The sequence below is a fragment of the Oncorhynchus masou genome, chromosome 8 (assembly GCF_036934945.1).
Source record: "Oncorhynchus masou masou isolate Uvic2021 chromosome 8, UVic_Omas_1.1, whole genome shotgun sequence".
Taxonomy (NCBI): Eukaryota; Metazoa; Chordata; class Actinopteri; order Salmoniformes; family Salmonidae; genus Oncorhynchus; species Oncorhynchus masou.
Window position 1 is genome coordinate 45,312,094 of NC_088219.1, and position 20,956 is coordinate 45,333,049.

Genomic DNA, 20,956 nt, shown 5'->3' on the forward strand with positions numbered 1-20,956 from the left:
ACACTGACACTCAAACATAAACACACACACACACACACACACATCTTACACTGACACTAAAAAATAAACACACACACACACACAAACACACACACACACACACACCTTACACTGACACTCAAAAATAAACACACACACACACAGACACACACACATCTTACACTGGCACTCAAAAATAAACACACACACACACAAACACACAAATAAACACACACACACACACACACACAAATCTTACACTGACACTCAAAAATAAACAAACACACACACACACACACACACACACACACACACACACAGACACATCTTCCACTGGCACTCAAAAATAAACACACACACACAAACACACACACACACACACACAGGTATTACTCTAAACACACACACATCTTACACTGACACTCAAAAATAAACACACACACAAACACACACACACACACACATATTACACTGACACTCAAAAATAAACACACACACACACACACAGACACATCTTACACTGGCACTCAAAAATAAACACACACACACACACACACACACACACACACAGACACATCTTACACTGGCACTCAAAAATAAACACACACACACACAAACTGACACACTACATAGACACAATGCATCATAGAAGGTTGATGGCAACTTAATTGGGGAGGACAGGTGCGGAATAAGTAGAATGGTATCAAATATAGTGCATTCGGAAAGTATTCAGACCCCTTGACTTTTTCCACATTTCCTTACCTTACAGTCTTATTCTAAAATGTATTAAATTGCACATTTTTGTGGAATATTCAGAGGTGGAAACTTTTTGTGGGAATTAACGGGAAAATATGGGAATTAACAGAAATATATGAAAGTTAATATTAATACCATTTAATTGTAGATTTTTATTGCATTGGATATATTTACCATATCATATGGAGACAGAAACATAACCATTTGACCTCATCATAAGTAGACATAATTGCAAATTATTAAATCCTTCCAATAGAAATTAAAAAACTATTTAGTTTCAAATTCAACTTTAATTAAATGAGTTGACTCTTCACATGGAATGATTTCATTGAACAACAAAAGAAAGGTAATATTGAATGATCCCCAATGATCCATCGCATCTCCCAAATACATTTTCAAAATACATCTGTAAAATGATAGTCTAGAAACTAAAGCTTTGGTTGTCTTCCTATCAGGCTTCCATGTCTTCTCCCTGGACCTCCTCAATGTCCACCTCTACTTCAGACTCTGAGGCCTCATCTTCACTGTCACTGTCCGACCTTGTTGAGGATGGCTCATTGTCCGGATGGCCACCAATTTTTCAACCCTTGTATTGGTCAGCCTGTTGAGTGATTCGGTATTCCCAAACAAGGACCAGTTGAGCTCTGAGGCGGATCATGTTGGTGGAATTTGGAGGATGATGGAGGCAACAGGGGAAAGAGCCTCAGATCCACCAAGTCCCTTCCACCAGGTAGCTGATGAGATATGTTGGCACAACTTCCATATTGCATTTCCATCCCAAAGCCCTTGCTTGCAAGAGTACGTCGCCAGACTGCCAAGAACCTTGTCCTCATCCAGGCCAAGATGGTGAGACACGGTAGTGATGGCACCATAAGCCTGGTTTATCTCTGCACCAGACAGGATGCTCTTGCCAGCATACTTGGGGTCCAACATGTATGGTGCGGCGTGTGTGGGCTTCAGGCAAGAAGTCTTCACTCTTTTTGATGTATTTCAGAACAGCAGTTTCCTCTGCTTGGAGCAACAGTGAAGTGGGCAGGGCAGTACGGATTTCTTCTCTTACATCTGCAAGATGTCTGGACATCAGAGAGGATGGCATCGTCTCTCTCAATCCGTGCAATGTCTACTGCTATAGGTTTCAGGAGTTTCAGGCTGCTTACCACTCTCTCCCAAAATACATCATCCAGGAGGATCCACTTGATGATGCTATCCATTTCATCGGACCATTTCTTGGAGAGACTTTTTTGGCAAGACTCTTTCCCATCTAGGAGACTGTCAAACACTATGGCAACATCACCCCAATGGGTGTTGCTGAGCAGCTTCAATGTGGGGCTCTTATTCCTCTCACTTTGCTTGGTGAGGTAGATTGATGCCATAACTTGATTATCCTTCACATAACGAACCATTTCCTTGGCTCTCTTGTAGTGTGTATCCATTGTTTTCAGTACCATGATGTCATTGAGGAGCAGATTCAATGCATGATCAGCACAGCCAATGGGTCTGACGTGAGGGTAGGACTCCTCCACTTTAGACCAAGCAGCCTTCATGTTCTCAGCATTGTCTCACCAGTGCATATATCTTCTGTGGTCCAAGGTCATTGATGACTGCCTTCAGCTCATCAGCAATGTAGAGACCGGTGTGTCTGTTGTCCCTTGTGTCTGTGTTCTTGTAGAATACTGGTTGAGGGGTGGAGATGATGTCGTTTATTATTCCTTGCCCACGAACATTCGACCACCCATCAGAGATGATTGCAGTACAGTCAATACTGGCTTTCTCTATGATTTCCTTGACCTTCACCAGCAAATGAGTAGAAAAAGCATGTCCGGTTTGAGGGGTGTATGCTGGGCGAAGAACATTCAGAAATCTCTTCCAATACACATTGCCTGTGAGCATCAGAGGTGAACCAGTTGCATACACAGCTTGAGCAAGACATTCATCAGCATTTCTCTGACTTCGTTCCTCCATTGAGTCAAAGAAACCTTCTGATTCCAGGAGGACCATGAGCTGCTGCTATTTGATAAGGTGTCTGATTCATAATTTTCACATTGAAAAGAAGTATAGGGACTTCTGTCAGAGGTTGCTTGTTGTGAGCGCTGAGGGAACTTTATTCACTTGGCATCATTGTTGCATTCTTCAAATATTATTTGGCACAGCATTTGCAAATGTACACAGCTTTTCCTTCTACATTAGCTGCAGTGAAATGTCTCCACACATCAGACAGTGCCTGTGGCATTTTCCTGTAAAGATTGAATTTTTGGGGGGGGTAAAAACAAAACTAATACAATTCCATATACAGATAAATAGTTAAGCAGTTAGATTAAACAGCTCCTTTGTGACATAAATGTTTTTAAATGAAACAAGTATGGAGACAGGTAAAATAACACTCCCCAGTTAGCAGGATCAAGCTAAAACCACTCTGGAGCATGTTTTCATCAAGGATCACACTGTACTTTGCTCCGTTCATCTTTCCGATGATCCTGATTAGTCTCCCAGTCCTTGCAGCTGAAACACATCGTCACAGCATTTTACTGCAATCACCATACTTCACCGTAGGGATGACGCCAGGTATCATCCTGACGTGACGCTTCACATTCAGGCCAAGCGGGCTGTTATGTGCCTTTTACTGATGAGTGGCTTCCATCTGCCATAAAGGGCTGATTGGTGGAGTGCTGCAGAGAGGGTTATCCTCCTTCACCCATCTCAACAGAGGAACTCTGGAGCTCTGTCCAAGTCAACATCGGTTTCTTGGTCACCTCCCTGACCAAGGCCCTACACCCCTGACTGCTCAGGTTGGCTGGGCGGCCAGCTCTAGTAAGAGTATTGGTGGTTCCAAAATTCTTCCAATTAAGAATGATGGAGGCCACTTTGTTCTTGGGGACCTAAAATGCTGCAGAAATGTTTTGGTACCTTGTCCAGATCTGTGCCTCGACACCGTTCTGTTTTGTTATATTTAATCCATTTTAGAATAAGGCTGTAACGTAACAAAATGTGAAGAAAGTCAAGGGGTCTGATTTCTTTCCGAATGCACTGTTTATTAAACATGGTTTCCATGTGTTTGTTGCCATTCCATTTGCTCCGTTCCAGCCATTATGATAAGCAGTCTTCCCCTCAGCATCTTTACTTAAACAAAACACACTCACACACATGCATATTGACGCCACACACTCACACACATACATTCAGAAAGTATTCAGACCCCTTCACTTTTTCACATTTTGTTACATGAAATTGTTTTTCCCCTCATCAAACTACACTCAATATAACATAATGGCAAACATTTTTTTTTTTTTACTTGAATATAACATTTACATAAGTATTCAGAGCCTTCACTCGGTACTTGGTTGAAGCTCTTTCAGCAGCGATTATAGGTTGATTCCGGGCTCCTGCTGGGCCACTCAAGGACATTCAGAGACTTGTCACGAAGCCACTCCTGCATTGCCTTAGCTGTGTGCTTAGGTTCACCCCAGTCTGAGGTCCTGAGCACTCTGGAGCAGGTTTTCATCAAGAATCTCTCTGTACTTTGCTCCGTTCATCTTTCCGTTGATCCTGATTAGTCTCCCAGTTTAAGGAATAACACCGGACAGGAGAAGAAGGTACGTGGAGTCAAACATTTAATCGGGAAAGGACATAGAACACGTCAGGAATAGCGTCAGCACAAGGGTACACAAGGACATATGACAAACATCAAACCTGAAGCAGGGAACAGAGCTAGGGAACGGACAGATATAGGGAAGGCAACAACACAAGTAATGGATTTCAGCTGAGTCCAATGAGCGCAGATGTGAGTGACGGCGCAAGGCAGATGTGCGTACTGATGGTGGCTTAATTGCGTAATCCAGGAGAGCCTGGCGCCCTCGAGCTACAGGGGGAGGAAGAGCGGGAACAGGCATGACACCCAGTCCCTGCAGCTGAAAAAAAAACCTGACAGCATTATGCTGCCACCACCATACTTTACAGTAGGGATGACGCCAGGTATCATCCTGATGTGAAGCTTTGCATTCAGGCCAAGCGGGCTGTCATGTGCCTTTTACTGAGGAGTGGCTTCCATCTGGTCAAGCTACCATAAAGGGCTGGTGGAGTGCTGCAGAGTGAGTCATCCTTCTGAAAGATTCACCCATCTCCACAGAGGAAATCTGGAGCTCAGTCTGAGTGAACATCAGGGCTTGGTCACCGCCCTGACCAAAGCCCGCAAAACACCAGTCTCAACATCAACAGTGAAGAGGCGACTCCAGGATGCTGGCCTTCTAGGCAGAGTCCTTCTGTCCTCTGTCTGTTTTCCTTTGCCCATCTTAAACTTTTCTTTTTATTGGCCAGTCTGAGATATGGCTTTTTCTTTGCAGAAGGCCAGCATCCTGGAGTCGCCTCTTCACTGTTGACGTTGAGACTCGTGTTTGCGGGTACTATTTAATGAAGCTGCTAGTTGAGGACTTGTGAGGCGTTCGTTTCTCAAACGAGACACTCGAATGTACTTGTCCTCTTGCTCAGTTGTGCGGGTCCTCCCATTCCTCTTTCTATTCTGGTAAGTGCCAGTTTGTGTTGTTCTGTGAAGGGAGTAGTACACCACATCTTCAGTTTCTTGGCAATTTCTCGCATGGAATAGCCTTTCTCAGAACAAGAATTGACTGACGAGTTTCATAAGAAAGGTCTTTGTTTCTGGCCACTTTAAGCCTGTAATCGAATCCACAAATGCTGATGCTCCAGATTACTCAACTAGTCTAAAGATGGCCAGTTTTATTGCTTATTGAATTAGGACAACATTTTTCAGCTGTGCAAACATAATTACAAAAGGGTTTCTAATGATCAATTGTCACGCCCTGGTCGAAGTATATTGTGTTTTTTCTGCATTTATTTGGTCAGGCCAGGGTGTGATATGAGTTTTTGTGGTGTGTTTTGTCTTGGGGTTGTCTAGCATAGTCTATGGCTGCCTGAGGCGATTCTCAATCAGAGGCAGGTGATTATCGTTGTCTCTGATTGGGAACCATATTTAGGCAGCCATATTCTTTGAGTATTTCGTGGGTGATTGTTCCTGTCTCTGTGTTTGTTGTCACCAGATAGGCTGTATAGGTTTTCACATTCCGTATGTTGTTTTGTATTGTTCGTGTTTTTTCATTCGTCATTAAACGTCTCAAAAATACCACGCTGCATTTTGGTCCGCTTCTCCTTCACCAGACGAGAACCCTTACACAATTAGCCTTTTAAAATGATAAACGTGGATCAGCTAACACAACGTGTCATTGGAACATAGGAGTGATGGTTGCTGGTAATTGGCCTCTGTACGCCTATGTAGATATTCCATAAAAAATCTGACGTTTCCAGCTACAGTAATTTACAACATTAACATGTCTTCACTGTATTTCTGATGAATTTGACATTACTTTAATGGACAAAAACATTTAATTTTCTTTCAAAATAAGTACATTTCTAAGTGACCACAAACTTTTGAACTGTATTGTATATTGGGTAGTATATTTTTGAATGAATTGATGGGAAAGGGCTCGTTAGTAAGCATTTCACTGTAAAGTCTACAATCGGGGCATGTAACAAATACAGTTAGATTTCTCCATTCTAATAAGGAGCAAATCCACACAGTTTACAACCAGAGGAGTTTTGCTGCTCATTTTCTGGCCCTTAAAGAGTAACCAATCATACTTCATATTAGCATACATATTGCATCGTACACAAGTTTATGTATGTTGTGTCTTGTTGTGATTTTAGCATGTAAATCTTGGTCAAAATCACCCTATTGTTTTTGGAATGCATGCCAGCAAAGAATCTGCTAAATACAACACTAAACAATACATTAAATGCACTATAAAGGTGACAAACGGTGCCCACAAACTGTTCGGGCCTACATAAAGCTGTCCAAACAGCACAGCATTCTTTCAGCACCATGCCGCTAACGGGATCAATATGACAACAGCCAGTGAAAGTGCAGGGCGCCAAATTCAAACAACAGAAATCTCATATTTAAAATTCCTCAAACATACAAGAATTATACACCATTTTAAAGATAAACGTGTTGTTAATCCCACCACAGCGTCCAATTTCAAAAAGGCTTTACGACTAAAGCACACCAAACGAGTATGTTAGGTCAGTACCTAGTCACAGAAAAACAGCAATTTTTCCAGCCAAAGAGAGGAGTCACAAAAAGCAGAAATAGAGATAAAAATGAATCACTAACCTTTGATGATCTTCATCAGATGACACCATAGGACTTCATGTCAAAAAAATACATGTATGTTTTGTTCGATAAAGTTCATATTTATATCCAAAAATCTCAGTTTACATTGGCACGTTAGGTTCAGTAATGTTTTGCTTCCAAAACATCCAGTGATTTGCCAGAGTGCCACATCAATTTACAGAAATACTCATCATAAATGTTGTTGAAAATACACGTGTTATGCATGGAACTTTAGATAAACTTCTCCTTAATGCAACCACTGTGTCAGATTTTAAAAAACCTTTACCGAAAAAGCACACCATTCAATAATCTGAGTTCAGCTTTCAGACACAAAAACAAGCCATGCAGATATCCGCCATGTTGTGGAGTCAACAGAAGTCAGAAACAGCATTATAAATAGTCACTTACCTTTGATGATCTTCATCAGAATGCACTCCCAGGAATCCAAGTTCCACAATAAATGTTTGTTTTGTTCGATAAAGTCCATCATTTATGTCCAAATACCTACTTTTTGTTCGCTCCTTGAGTTCACAAATCCAAATTCACAAAGCTCAGGCCAGACGAAAAGTCAAAATATGCCATTGCAGTTTGTAGAAACATGTCAAACGATGTATAGAATCAATCTTTAGGGTGTTTTTAACATAAATCTCCAATAATGTTTCAACTTAGAATTCCTTTGTCTTTAGAAATGCGATGGACCGCAACTACCTCTCACGGCAGCACGCCTGAATGGAATGAGCTCATGGCACTCTACCAGACCTCTTACTTGATCAGCTCTCATTCTATCCTCGTTCACAGTAGAAGGCTCAAACAAGGTTCTAACGACTGTGGACATCTAGTGGAAGCCTTAGGAAGTGCACCCAAACAAAATTTCAACTGTATCTTGGATAGGCAAAGAGTTGAAAAACTACAAACCTCAGATTTCCCACTTCCTGGTTGGATTTTTTCTCAGATTTCTGTCTGCCATATGAGTTCTGTTATACTCATAGACACCATTCAAACAGTTTTAGAAACTTCAGAGTGTTTTCTATCCAAAGAATAATATGCATATCTTAGCTTCTGGGCATGAGTAGCAGGCAGTTTACTTATCGTTGAACCTTATTCATTCAAGGTACTCAATACTGCCACCCAGCCATAAGAAGTTAAAAACTTCTTAAGGTATAGGGGACGCTTGCGTCCCACTTGGCCAAAAGCCAGGGAAAATGCAGTGCGGCAAGTTCAAATAAAATGATATAAAAATCAAACTTTCATTAAATCACACATGTAAGATACTAAATTAAAGCTACACTCGTTGTGAATCCAGCCAACATGTCAGATTTTAAAAAAGCTTTTCGGCGAAAGCATAAGAAGCTATTATCTGATGATAGCACAACAGTAAACAAAGAGAGTAGAACCAAAATGCAGCGTGGTTATTTCGATACATGTTTAATAAAAGATAAACACGAACAATGCAAAACAATAACTGTAACATGAAAACATAAACAGCCTTATCTGGTGCAAACAAACACTGAGACAGGAACAATCACCCATGAAACACTCAAAGAATATGGCTGCCTAAATATGATTCCCAATCAGAGGCAACGATAAACACCTGCCTCTGATTGAGAACCACCCCAGGCAGCCATAGACTATTCTAGACAACCCCACTAACCACAATCCCATGACCTACAAAAAACCCCAAGACAAAACACACCACATAAATAACCCATGTCACACCCTGGCCTGACCAAAATAATTAAGAAAACACAAAATGCTAAGACCAGGGCTTGACAATGACGGCCTAACGGGGAACAGTGGGTAAACTTCCTTGTTTAGGGACAGAATGACATATTTTTACCTTGTCAGCTCAGGGATTCAATCCAGCAACCTTTCAGTTACTGGCCTAATGCTCTAACCACCTACCTACCTTCCGCTTACTATACAACATACACTTATTATTCAACCTCATTTACTGCCTTTTTAAAAAAGATAGCTGATACGTTTGACTTGTTAAAACCTCTTAAAGAGGCTGTGAATTTGTTCAGCTTTTTGTTAAAAATCGCGCAACATTTCAACGTCCTGCTACTCAGGAATATAGTAGCAGGAATATAGTATATGCATATGATTAGTATGTGTGGATAACACTCTGAAGTTTCTAAAACTGGTTAAATCACTGGTTAAGAATGTCTGTAGCAGGCAAAACCCCAAGGAAAACTGTTCACAAAAAACACAAAAAATATCACTCCGCCAGTCTCTGTATTGTCTATGGCAAGAGAAAATAGATCGGGCCCAGTTTACAGTTCCTACAGCTTCCACATGATGTTGCCAGTGTTGGGAATTAATCCTTGGTGAAATGAGAAATAGTCACTTCCTGTCATCGAGTACACAGGAGAAAGTTATGGAAGAGAGAAAATCGTCCATGATTTGTTGACTTGCTGCTATTGAATACAGATCGCTCCGTGATCAATTTGATCAATTATTAACGTTTACTAATACCTAAAATTGGATTACAAAAGTAGTTTGAAGTGTTTTGTCAAAGTTTATAGGCAACTTTTTTAATTTAAAAAATGACGTTGCGTTTTGAAACGGTGTCAGACGGTCTTCATAAATGGACATTTTGGGTATACATGGACCGATTTAATCGAATAAAAAGACCCAATTGTGATGTTTATGGGACATATAGGAGTGCCAACAAAGAAGCTCGTCAAAGGTAATGAATTTTTTATATTTTATTTCTGCGTTTTGTGTAGCGCCGGCTACGCTAATTATTTTGTTTATGTCCCCTTCGTGTATTTTGGGGGGTTGCATGCTATCAGATAATAGCTTCTCATGCTTTCGCTGAAAAGCATTTTAAAAATCTGACATGTTGGCTAGATTCACAACGAGTGTAGCTTTAATTGAGTACCCTGCATGTGTGTTTTAATGAAAGTTTGAGTTTTATCGAGTACTATTACTTGTCACTCTGAAATTTCCCCTGATGTTGATCCCTGTACAGGGACAGCAGCCATAAAAAGCTAAAACAAATGTGGTTCCTACTGACAATTGAGATGTACAAACTATGGCATAAGGCGACGACGAGCAGATTAGAGGCCATCCGTAATTTTAACTAAGAGGTTAATGAGCGAGCAAAGATTGACCTAGTCAATTTAACTATTTGTTCAGTACTTTTGAAATGTACAGCTACAGAATGGGCCTTTCTTACAGTATTCTCCCTGTAAACCAAGCCAGAACAGTAGGATAAATAATGGGCACAAATAAGCAGATAATGAAAGCTCTTAAAATATTTGATGATGACATTTCTCTAAAACAGGCTATAGGCTACATGTGCACCACCAAGTCAGAACAGTAGGTACAATTAAGAGGGGTAAATGAACCAAATTATTAGCGTGAGGCACATGGGCTACTAACAGCTTACTACACAACATACACTTTGTATTACTTTCTCAGCTACAGTATACTGTAGGTATGGTGCCATGTTTGTTGACAGCATACCATGTATTCTGTTTTTTATGTAAACTGCTGTCAGACCAAAGATGTTATAACAAAATGAGGTGAAGGGATGGTTCACTCGTCTTTCGAGTAAACTTCCAGAAGTGAATGATGGTAGACAACACACCCCCTCCAACATGCATACTGCAAACAGACCCAACTCATCTTGTAACCTTTTATCTTTGTTTGACGCAAAACCAAACATAGTGGGATGCACAAACTAACTTTAGTTTGATTACTTTTGATTTTTAGAAAGTGTTTTACTCAATTATTTAGTTCACTGGTGAGCTCACCCGTGATGTGATGTTGTAAATAGTAATTGCTATTAGCTAATTAATGTTATGGTTTCTGTCAGCGGAGAGTTAGCTAAATATGACTTCATGACTACGTGTGTTAGGTCACTCTTTTCTCAGGTAGCGCTAGGACTAATGTAGCCTACATTTTCCAGTTTGGATAATTGTGTTATGGTGTCACTACTTCTGTGAATGTCTGTACATTGCATCCAAAAATAAACTGTTCACATTGAGGTCATAACATTGTAAAGTGTGCAAAATGTTTCTGTGAATAAACTGTGAGGCCAGCTCAAATGCTGACAGTTGCATCAATCATAACAGGACATTCTAAATAAGTATTCTAATCACACCGGTTTGAGCGTAAACTGCAGGGACTACTGTAGAATGATCACACTCCTGTGTTTATGTGTCAAAGGGTTAACTTGTGAATCGTATTTGAGCTTTACTCAGAAACACAGACTACCATAGACCTACTGTTTATTTCTTTTTATCTCAAACTTTTATAGCCTACTGGAGTCATAGAGAGCTACTCTCTCAGGTTATTTTGTTTTGGGCGAGTGATTCTTTGAACTTGGCTATCTCCAAACCATGAAACCTTTTTCTTGTGTTTTGTGCTACTAGCTCCTTGACTCCTGTGTGCTTTGTTGACTATGATCTTGCTGTTTACCTGACAGTGGGACAGACATTGTTTGTTCCCACACTCGTGACTATGACTCTCTATTGGTTACATAGACTCGTGGCCTCACTTCTTATACTAACCTCCTCTCAAAAAATGTATTAATTATAAGTGTGGTTTCATATCTCTAATCCAGATGTGTTGGCCATTACCTTATTCGGCAAGACAGATCTTCCAAAGGTGTGGAGTGGCAATCTTTACCAAGGAACACCTTCAATGCTCGGTTGTCTCCACCGAGTCTGTCCCCAGACCATTTGATTTGCCGGCTTTAAGCATTAAGCTTTCAAATAGCACTTTGTAGAGAGTTGCTGGGTGTTCTAGTCCACAATCAGCACAGGCTTGTACTCTACATGCCCCTAAGCTCTCTCCTGGCCCCTTACACTAAGTCTAAATATGTCCTGCTAGTTGACCTGAACTGGGACATGCTTAAACCATCTGACCACATCTTAAAACATTGGGACTCCCTAAATTTAGCTCAGATCTTTACCAGTCCCACAAGGATAGACTCCAAACACCCAGAAAAGCCTACTCTCCTCAATGTTATCTTAACAAATAATCCTGATTAGGTATCAGTCTGGTGTTTTCTGTTATGACCTTAGTGATCAGCCTGTGTTTGTAATGGCTGCTCAGTTAAACACCTGTCCTGATTTGTCATAGACATTTACAGACATTTTCCTTTATGACCTGGCCTCTGTAAATTGGCATAGAATCAGCTTGATTGCCTCTGATTGATTGGACTTTCATTATTGATATTTTCTGTGGTATTGTTAAAAAGCAACTCCTCATAAAGAAAAAGGGAATTAAAAACAGGTTCAGCCCCTGGTCGACCGGGATCTGGCAGAGTTACTCCAGTCGCAAGAGGTCCATGGGGTGACGCACAATTGGCCTAGCGTCGCCCGGGTTAGGCAGGGTTTGGCCAGTAGGGATATCCTTGTCTCATCGCGCACTAGTGACTCCTGTGGCGGCCGGGCGCAGTGCGCGCTAACCTCGGTTGGTTGCGACAGAGCCTGCGCAGGAACCCAGAGTCTCTGGTGGCACAGCTAGCACTGCGATGCAGTGCCCTAGACCACTGTGCCACCTGGGAGGCCTCCAACAACTTTATCAGTAAATAACCACATTACCTTATTATATAAAACCCTCTTAGGGCTGAGTGAGGCCTATCTGAGATACCTACTGCAACCGTCAACCTCCACATACAACATCCATTCTGCCAGTCACATCCAGTTAAAGGTCCCCAAAGCACACATGTCCCTGAGTCGATCCTCTTTTCAGATTTCTGCAGCTAGCGACTGGAACGAGCAGCAAAAACATTCATACTGGACAGTTTTATCTCCATCTCTACATTCAAACTCAATCATGTACATTCACGGTTACTTGTGGCTGCTTCGCGTGATGCATTGTTATCTCTATCTTTTTGCTCTTTGTGCTGTTGTCTGTGCCTAACAATGTGCTGCTGCCATGTTGTAATGCTTCCGTGTTGTTGCCATGTTGTGTCACTACCATGTATTGTTGTCATGTTGTGTTACTACCATGTAATGTTGTCATGTTGTGTTGCTGCCATGTCACATCAACACCATCATCCCAGAAACCCTAGAACCACTACAACACCTATACCTCGTCAATAGATCCCCAGATTATGGAATCTCCATTGCATTCCACACTGCCTTTCCCACATGGTCAAAAGGAACACCTACGTCAGAATGCTATTTGTTGACTACAGCTCAGCGTTCAACACCATTGTGCCCTCAAATCTCATCACTAAGTAAAGGACCCTGGGACTAAACTCCTCCCTCTGTAACTGGATCATGGACTTCCTGACAGGCCCCCCAGGTGGTGAGGGTAGACAACAAATGTGGGATCCCCTTAGTGGTGCATGCTTAGCCCCCTCCTGTACTCCCTGTTCACCAAAGACTGCGTGGCCAAGCACGACTCCAACACCATCATTAAGCTTGCTGACAACACAACGGTGGTAGGCCTGATCCCTGACAATGATGAGACAGTCTATGGGGAGGTCAGAGACCTGACAGTGTGGTGCCAGGACAACAATCTCTCCCTAAATGTGAGGAAGACAAAAGAGCTGATTGTGGACTACAGGAAAAGGGGGGCCAAACACGCGCCATTCACATTGACGTGGCTGTAGAGGAGCGGGTCTAGAGCTTCGAGTTCCTTGGAGTCCACATCACTAACAAACTATCACAGTCATGAAGAGGGCACGACAACACCTACTCCCACTCAGGAGACTGAAAAGATTTGGCATGGGTCCTCCAATTCTCAAAGTTGTACAGCTACGCCATCAAGACAATCCTGTCTGGTTGCATCCCCGTTTGGTATGGCAACTTCTCGGCATCCGACCACAAGGGGCTACAGAGAGTAGTGCCAACAGCCCAGTGCATCACAGGGGCAAAGCTTTCTGCCATCCAGGACCTCTATGCAAGGCGGTGTCAGAGACACACCTACTCATTCAAGGGTTTTTCTGTTTAAATGTTTTTTTTCTACATTGTAGAATAATAGTTAAGACATCAAAAATAATAACACATATGGACTCATTTAGTAACCAAAAAAGTGTTAAACAAATCAAAATATATTTTAGATTTTAGATTCTTTCAAGTAGATTCTTTCAAGTAGACACCCTTTGCCTTGATGACAGCTTTGCACACTCTTGGCATTCTCTCAACCAGCTTCATGAAGAATGCTTTTCCAAAAGTCTTGAAGGATTTCCCACATATGCTGAGACTTTTTGGCTGCCTTTCCTTCACTCTGTGGACCAACTCATCCCAAACCATCTCATCGGGCTCCTGAATGGTGCAGCAGTCTAAGGCATCTCAGTGCAAGAGGCGTCACTAAAGTCCCTGTTTCGAATCCAGGCTGTATCATATCTAGCCGTGATTTGGAGTCCTTTAGGGTGGCGCACAATTGGCCCAGCATTGTCTCGGTTTGGTGGGGGTAGGCTGTCATTGTAATTAAGAATTTGTTCTTAACTGAATTGTCTAGTTTAATAAAGGTAAATACAAATATTTACTATTATTATTATTATTATTAAAATAGAATAATAATTGGGTTGAGGTCGGGTGATTGTGGAGGCCAGGTCATCAAATGCAGCAGTCCATCACTCTCCTTCTTGGTCAAATAGCCCTTACACAGCCTGGAGGTGTGTTGGGTTATTGTCCTGTTGAAAAACAAATGATAATCCCACTAAGTGCAAATCAGAATTATGTGGTAGCCATGCTGGTTAAGTGTGCCATGAATTCTAAATAAATCATAGACAGTGTCACCAGCAAATTTGTACTCATCAGACCAAAGGACAGATTTCCACTGGTCTAATGTCCATTGCTTGTGTTTCTTGTACCAAGCAAGTCTCTTCTTATTTTTGGTGTCCTTTAGTAGTGGTTTCTTTGCAGCAATACGACCATGAAGGCCTGATTCACGTAGTCTCCTCTGAGCAGTTGATGTTGAGATTTGTCTGTTTCTTGAACTCCGTAAAGCATGTATTTGGGCTGAAATTTGAGGCAGGTAACTCTAATGAACTTATCCTCTGCAGCAGAGGTAACTCAGGGTCTTCCTTTCCTGTGGCGGTCCTCATGAGAGCCAGTTTCATCATAGCGCTTGATGATTTTTGCTACTGCATTTGAAGAAACTTTCAAAGTTCTTGAAATTTTCCACATTGACTGACCATGTCTTAAAGTAATAATGGACTGTCGTTTCTCAAACATTCATTAAATCACACATGTAAGATACGAAATTAAATCTACACTCGTTGTGAATCGCCGTTTCGTTTCTCTTTGCTTATTTGAGCTGTTCTTGCCATAATAGGCTGTCTTTGGAATACATTTGGATTTGATGAACACGTTCTTGGTTACTACATGATTCCATATGTGTTATTTAATAGTTTTGATGTCTTCACTATTATTATACAATATCGAAAATAGTTCAAATAAAGAAAAACCCTTGTATGAGTTGGTGGCCAAACTTTTGACTGTACTGTATGTGACCTACCGGCTCAATTCGGGCTTATATAACAACATTTGAAGTGGTGTTTTTTAAGATTGAATAAAAGTAGAGACTCAGAGTTAGAAAATTATATATCATACACTACATTTGAGGAACTATGGGAAAGTAATTCTGCTTTGAAAATTGATAAAATTGTAATCTCACTTTTGAGAAAATGGCCCTTGAATGTTCTGTTACCAACTGGAGAGCTCTTCTTTGTCTACACCCATTCAGCATTGTTCACACCCTCTTTAAGCTTTTGCCCCACCCATCTCTTTAAGGATTCACATGTGTTGCTATGTACTAAACAACCAAATATTTCAAGACTAAAGGCTGGCTTTTACTACGGGTGTGATCGTAAATTTAATCTGGAGTGCCAGAGTGAGTTCTGGGCATTTGTAAATTCAGAGTGTGAATGCTCCGAGAGCACACTGGACGCTTTGGCCGAAGAGTATGGTTGATCCAAGCGTTCTGACCTCACAAAGGCAGTCAAGCACCCAAGCTAATTGGCTAATGTTAGCTGGCTTACTAGCTAATTCCAGACATAAATGAAAGAACAGCTCACTCTGATCATTTTACTCACCCTAGCAGAGCTGGTTAGGCTGTTTTTATGTTATCCAAAGCGTTGGTGACTGCAACTGTGCTGCTGACAAAAATATAATTACGCTTTTTTGCCAACGTTTACTGACACTGGCCATATTCAATGGGGGGGTTGAGCGTTTGTAAATGTGTCAGTTATTCTGCAATCTGGCACACTCCAGACAACAGTGCTCTGAAATCGGAGTAGATTTACCAGCTACGTCTATCGACAACTGTTGCAGTGACATCATAAACATTCTATTGAAATAGTTACTTGCATAGTGGAGTCTTTTGCTTAGACATGTAACTATCCAGCTAAACAAGGACCAATAATCCCAACTCATAACGTTACTACCCTGCATGAATCTGTACGTATCTAACCAACCAGGTTCAATGTTAGCTAGTTAAAATTAAGCTATAACTAGCAATACAAATGGCTCTGAGATACGAATAATATTACTAAACAAATCTTACACGTAACGTTAGCTAGCTAGCTAGCTAACAGTACACTTTAACTTGAAATTAAAATTATGAAATGTGTAATTTCTGAAAATGTAGCTAACTAGACTCTCTTACCTGTATACATGGGATGGACGCTTCTCCCTCTCTGTCACGGATGCCAGGTTGCCCTTAGTTTGAAGATGTAATCCGGAGACAGGTGTTTTATACAACTATTTTCATATTTGCTATCAAACTGCAGAATTTTCTTCATCTCCTTAGCTATCATACTCTAATTCCACTGATTTCAAAACTCGGTCCTCCAGAAAGTGGAGAGCAACACTTATGCAGATCTACTACGAGATATATTTCAAAAAAGCAGTGTTGGAATGGATTACCTACACATACTGACCAACTCATATTATAGACAGAAGCGTGCTACATGGCAGACCAATCTGGACTCATCTATCGGCATGTCCAGAACACTCATTATCTTAGCCAATCATGGCTAGCGGGAAGGTTGTCTTTTTCCATGGCTAAACCAACTAGCCTTGTATTTTAACAATTTTATTCATATTTACAGGTTCCAGAAGGCATTTCCGAAGAAAAAAAATGTTTATATTTTTTGGTATATTTGGTTTCTATGTGGTATGACAATTGAAATGAGCAAATTCGGCATGCATATATTATATTCTTCAAAAGATCTATGTGTATCGGTCCTACATTTACAATTTACAAAAAGTAGAGAATGAAGATTTCAGCTTCATAAGGGTTAAGTCAAATATTATACTTTAAATAATTCAATGACATTTCATTTGCGTAATAAAACAATCACAAAATCTTCACTCACCACCCAGTCACTCAATTTCTAATGCAAAATGTCTGCCTGTATTGGGATTTTTTTTGCAAATTTACAAAAAACTTATATATTAAGGATTCAGACCATTTACTCAGTACTTTGTTGAAGCACCCTTGGCAGCGATTACAGCCTTGAGTCTTCTTGGGTATGAGCTTGGCACACCTGTATTTGGGAAGTTTGTCCCATTCTTCTCTGCAGATCCTTTCAAGCTCTGTCAGGTTGAATGGCGAGTGTCGGTGCACAGCTATTTTCAGGTCTCTCCAGAGATGTTTGATCTGGGTTCAAGCTCTGACTGAGCCACTCAAGGACATTCATTGACTTGTCCCGAAGCCACTCCTGCATTGTATTGGCTGTGTGCTTAGGGTCGTTGCACTGTTGGAAGGTGAACCTTCGCCCCAGTCTGAGGTCCTGAGCATTCTGAAGCAGGTTTTTATCAAGGATCTCTCTGTACTTTGCTCCATTCACCTTTCCCTCAATCATGACTAGTCTCCCAGTCCCTGACATTGAAAAACATCCCCACAGCATGACGCCACCACTACAACACTTCACCGTAGGGATGGTGCCAGGTTTCCTCCAGACGTGTCGCTTGGGATTCCGGCCAAAGAGTTCAATCTTGGTTTTATCAGACCGGAGAATCTTGTTTTTCATGGTCTGATAGTCCTTTAGTAGCATTTTGGCAAACTCCAAGCGGGCTGTCATGTGCCTTTTACTGAGGAGTGGCTTTCGTCTGGCCACTCTAACATAAATGTCTGATTGGTGGAGTGCTGCTGTGATGGTTGTCCTTCTGGAAGGTTCTCCAATCTCCACAGAGGAACTCTGGAGCTCTGTTCTTGGTCACCTCCCTGACCAAGGCCCTTCTCCTCCGATTGCTCAGTTTGGCCGGGCGTCCAGCTCTAGGAAGTGTCTTACATTTAGGATTGATGGAAGCCACTATGTGCTTGGGGACCTTCAATGCTGCAGACATGTTTTGGTACCGTTCCCTAGTACTGTGCCTCGACACAATCCTGTCTCGGAGCACTACGGATAATTCCTTCAACCTCATGGCTTGGTTTTTAATCTGACATGCACTGTCAACTGTGGGACCTTATATAGACAGGTGTGTGCGTTTCCAAATCATATTCAAATGAATTTACCAATGGTGGGCTCCAATGAAGTTGTAGAAACAGGATACACCTGAGCTCAATGTTGTGTCTCAGAGCAAAGTGTGTGAGGTATTTCTGTTTATTATTTTTAATACATTTCCAAAAACCTGTTTTCACTTTATCATTATGGGGTATTGTGTGTAGATTGATGAGGAACATTTAAAATTTAATCAATTTTAGAATAAGGAAAAATGTGAAGGGGTCTCAATACTTTCCGAATGCACTATATGATGATGGAGTCTTATGAGTGTGTAAAGAGTCATTCCAGGTAGAGTCAGTGAGATTTTACTAGGTCGTGGGTGTAGGTGGTTAGCCACTGAATAGCTATTCACCAGTGTAATTGCTTGGAGGTAGAAGCTATCTTGGAGCATGTTGTTAATGCCTGATGCTCAGGTTCAGCTTGCCATAGGGTATCAATCAATCAATCAATCAATCAAATGTATTTATAAACCCTTCTTACATCAGCTGATGTCAAAAAAGTGTTGTACAGAAACCCAGCCTAAAATCCCAAACAGCAAGCAATGCAGGTGCTGAAGCACGATAAAAAAAACTCCCTAGAAAGGCCAGAACCTAGGAAGATACCTAGATCAGCCAGAACAGTCCATTTGGGAAGATGGAGAAAAGGTGCTGATGGACCTTCTTTACAACTGTCGCAGTGTGATGGGTCCTTGCTAAGTGCTTGGTGATGTGTAGACTAAGGAACTTCGAAGTTCATGACCCTATCCACTGCAGCCATGTTGATGTGGATGGGGAATTGCTCCCCCCTTTGCTTCCTGTAGAAAACAATCACCTCTTTGGTTAGATCTTAAAGCCCGCCCACCACCCTGCACACATCACTAAATACTTGGTGTAAAACAGATTATGAATAGCAGAAGGGCTGGATTCCCAGACAAAATAGCCGATAAGGTTTAGGTAAATGATACTGGCATCATAACCTTTAACATACAGATGGTTGAAAATGTTGTCTTCTGATCCCTGATCCACTGTGCCACTGTGTCTAGGTGCAGCCATCTGGGTCAAGATTAGGCAGACAGAAGGTCACACTCTTTCTGGGCAGAACTGCTATCTCTCTGTGCTGGTTTGCCCTGTGTGGTGCACACAGTGCCCGCTATTTCCATCACATGGCACTACGCAGCACCACCCTCTGGAGACGACGTGAACTCTGTAGAGTACAGACATAAGGTTACACACAGAAACAGACAAGACAGACACACGTAGATACAAGGACAGGAAGATAAACAGACACAGACAAACATATTGATAGACATACACACAGAGACAATACAGAGATGCACACATACTCAAAATCTCAATCATAAAATGGAAACACTGCATGCACACACACCTGCTCCTTGCTAACCTGGCTTCTGAAGCTGCCCTCAATAGCTGATGCCAGCTGAACTGGGTAGCCATGTGCACCCTCTACTGCTTCCCATGATGCTCTACAAACCTCCAGCACCTGGAATAGAACACACCAGGTTTTTACATTTTAATAACTGAACAGACACACTTATCCAGAGTGACTTAAAGTAGTGAGTGAATATTATTTTTTTCATATTTTTTGTAATGATCACCAGTGGGAATTGAACCCATAACCCTGGCATTTAAAGCAGCATTCTCTACCAACTGAACCACATGTGACCGAACTTCTCCTTCATTCTGTTTAGCTATCTACCAACTAGTTCCACTCAATTAATCAGGAAACATCTTATTTTATCGTATAAGTGTTATGTATGCATTAACATCTGCTAACCATGTGTATTTGACAAATACAATTTCATTTGATTTGATTTGAATATGTGTCTGACTGTACATCCTCCAGCCCGGCTGCTGATCTATATATTGTTTATTAGTGAATCCTAATGTCAGGACTTGACAAGACAGCACAAAAACATCTGAGAGGGTACAAGGTACAAATCTGTCGTTCTGCCCCTGAACAGGCAGTTAAACCACTGTTCCCAGGCCGTCATTGAAAATAAGAATTTGTTCTTAACTGACTTGCCTGGTTAAATAAAGGTTAAATAAATAAAACATCTACATGGTCAACTGCAGAAAGCAGACAGAGAGACCGATAATATCTAATGAGTAAGGCTGCCAGCTGCTATTGAAACATATGTGTCCAGATATTACATTTGCCTGTAGACTGAGGGTCTGGCACAAACATCTGACAGGAACCAACACCAACAGTCAGAGGCTCCCAAAATTACCATGGAAACCATGGTACAAAGTCTAATAACGTTGACTTTCAGAAATACTATTTTTCTATTGTAGATGTTCATCATTGTAAAGTTATTTGAACAAATGTCCTCCCACAAATCTTGTAGTTGACATGTTATGCTTGAAATAAGCCTGTTAAACATGAATATGCTAACAGCAATTTTGAAGCAAGCAAATAAATGCTTGTAATGTCTCCTCTCACCAACAAGTGATCACCTAAACCACATGAAAAACACATGAACACTTCCTATCGTATGATGAGAATGTCCAGCAGCACAGAGCAGACTCAAAGGCATTGCAGTATCTATCCATCATCTCTCTGCTGAAAGTTTTATTTGTCACATGCACCAAATACAACAGGTGTGCGGTAGACCTTAATGTGTA

The 20,956-nt window shown here is 41.2% G+C and overlaps 1 long non-coding RNA gene across 1 annotated transcript in view; it reads left to right on the forward strand.

The window, feature by feature from the left end:
- The window catches only part of LOC135543961 (uncharacterized), an 83,820-nt gene that overhangs the window by 11,923 nt on the left and 50,941 nt on the right, over positions 1 to 20,956 (forward strand). The gene's annotated exons all lie outside the window — the stretch shown is intronic.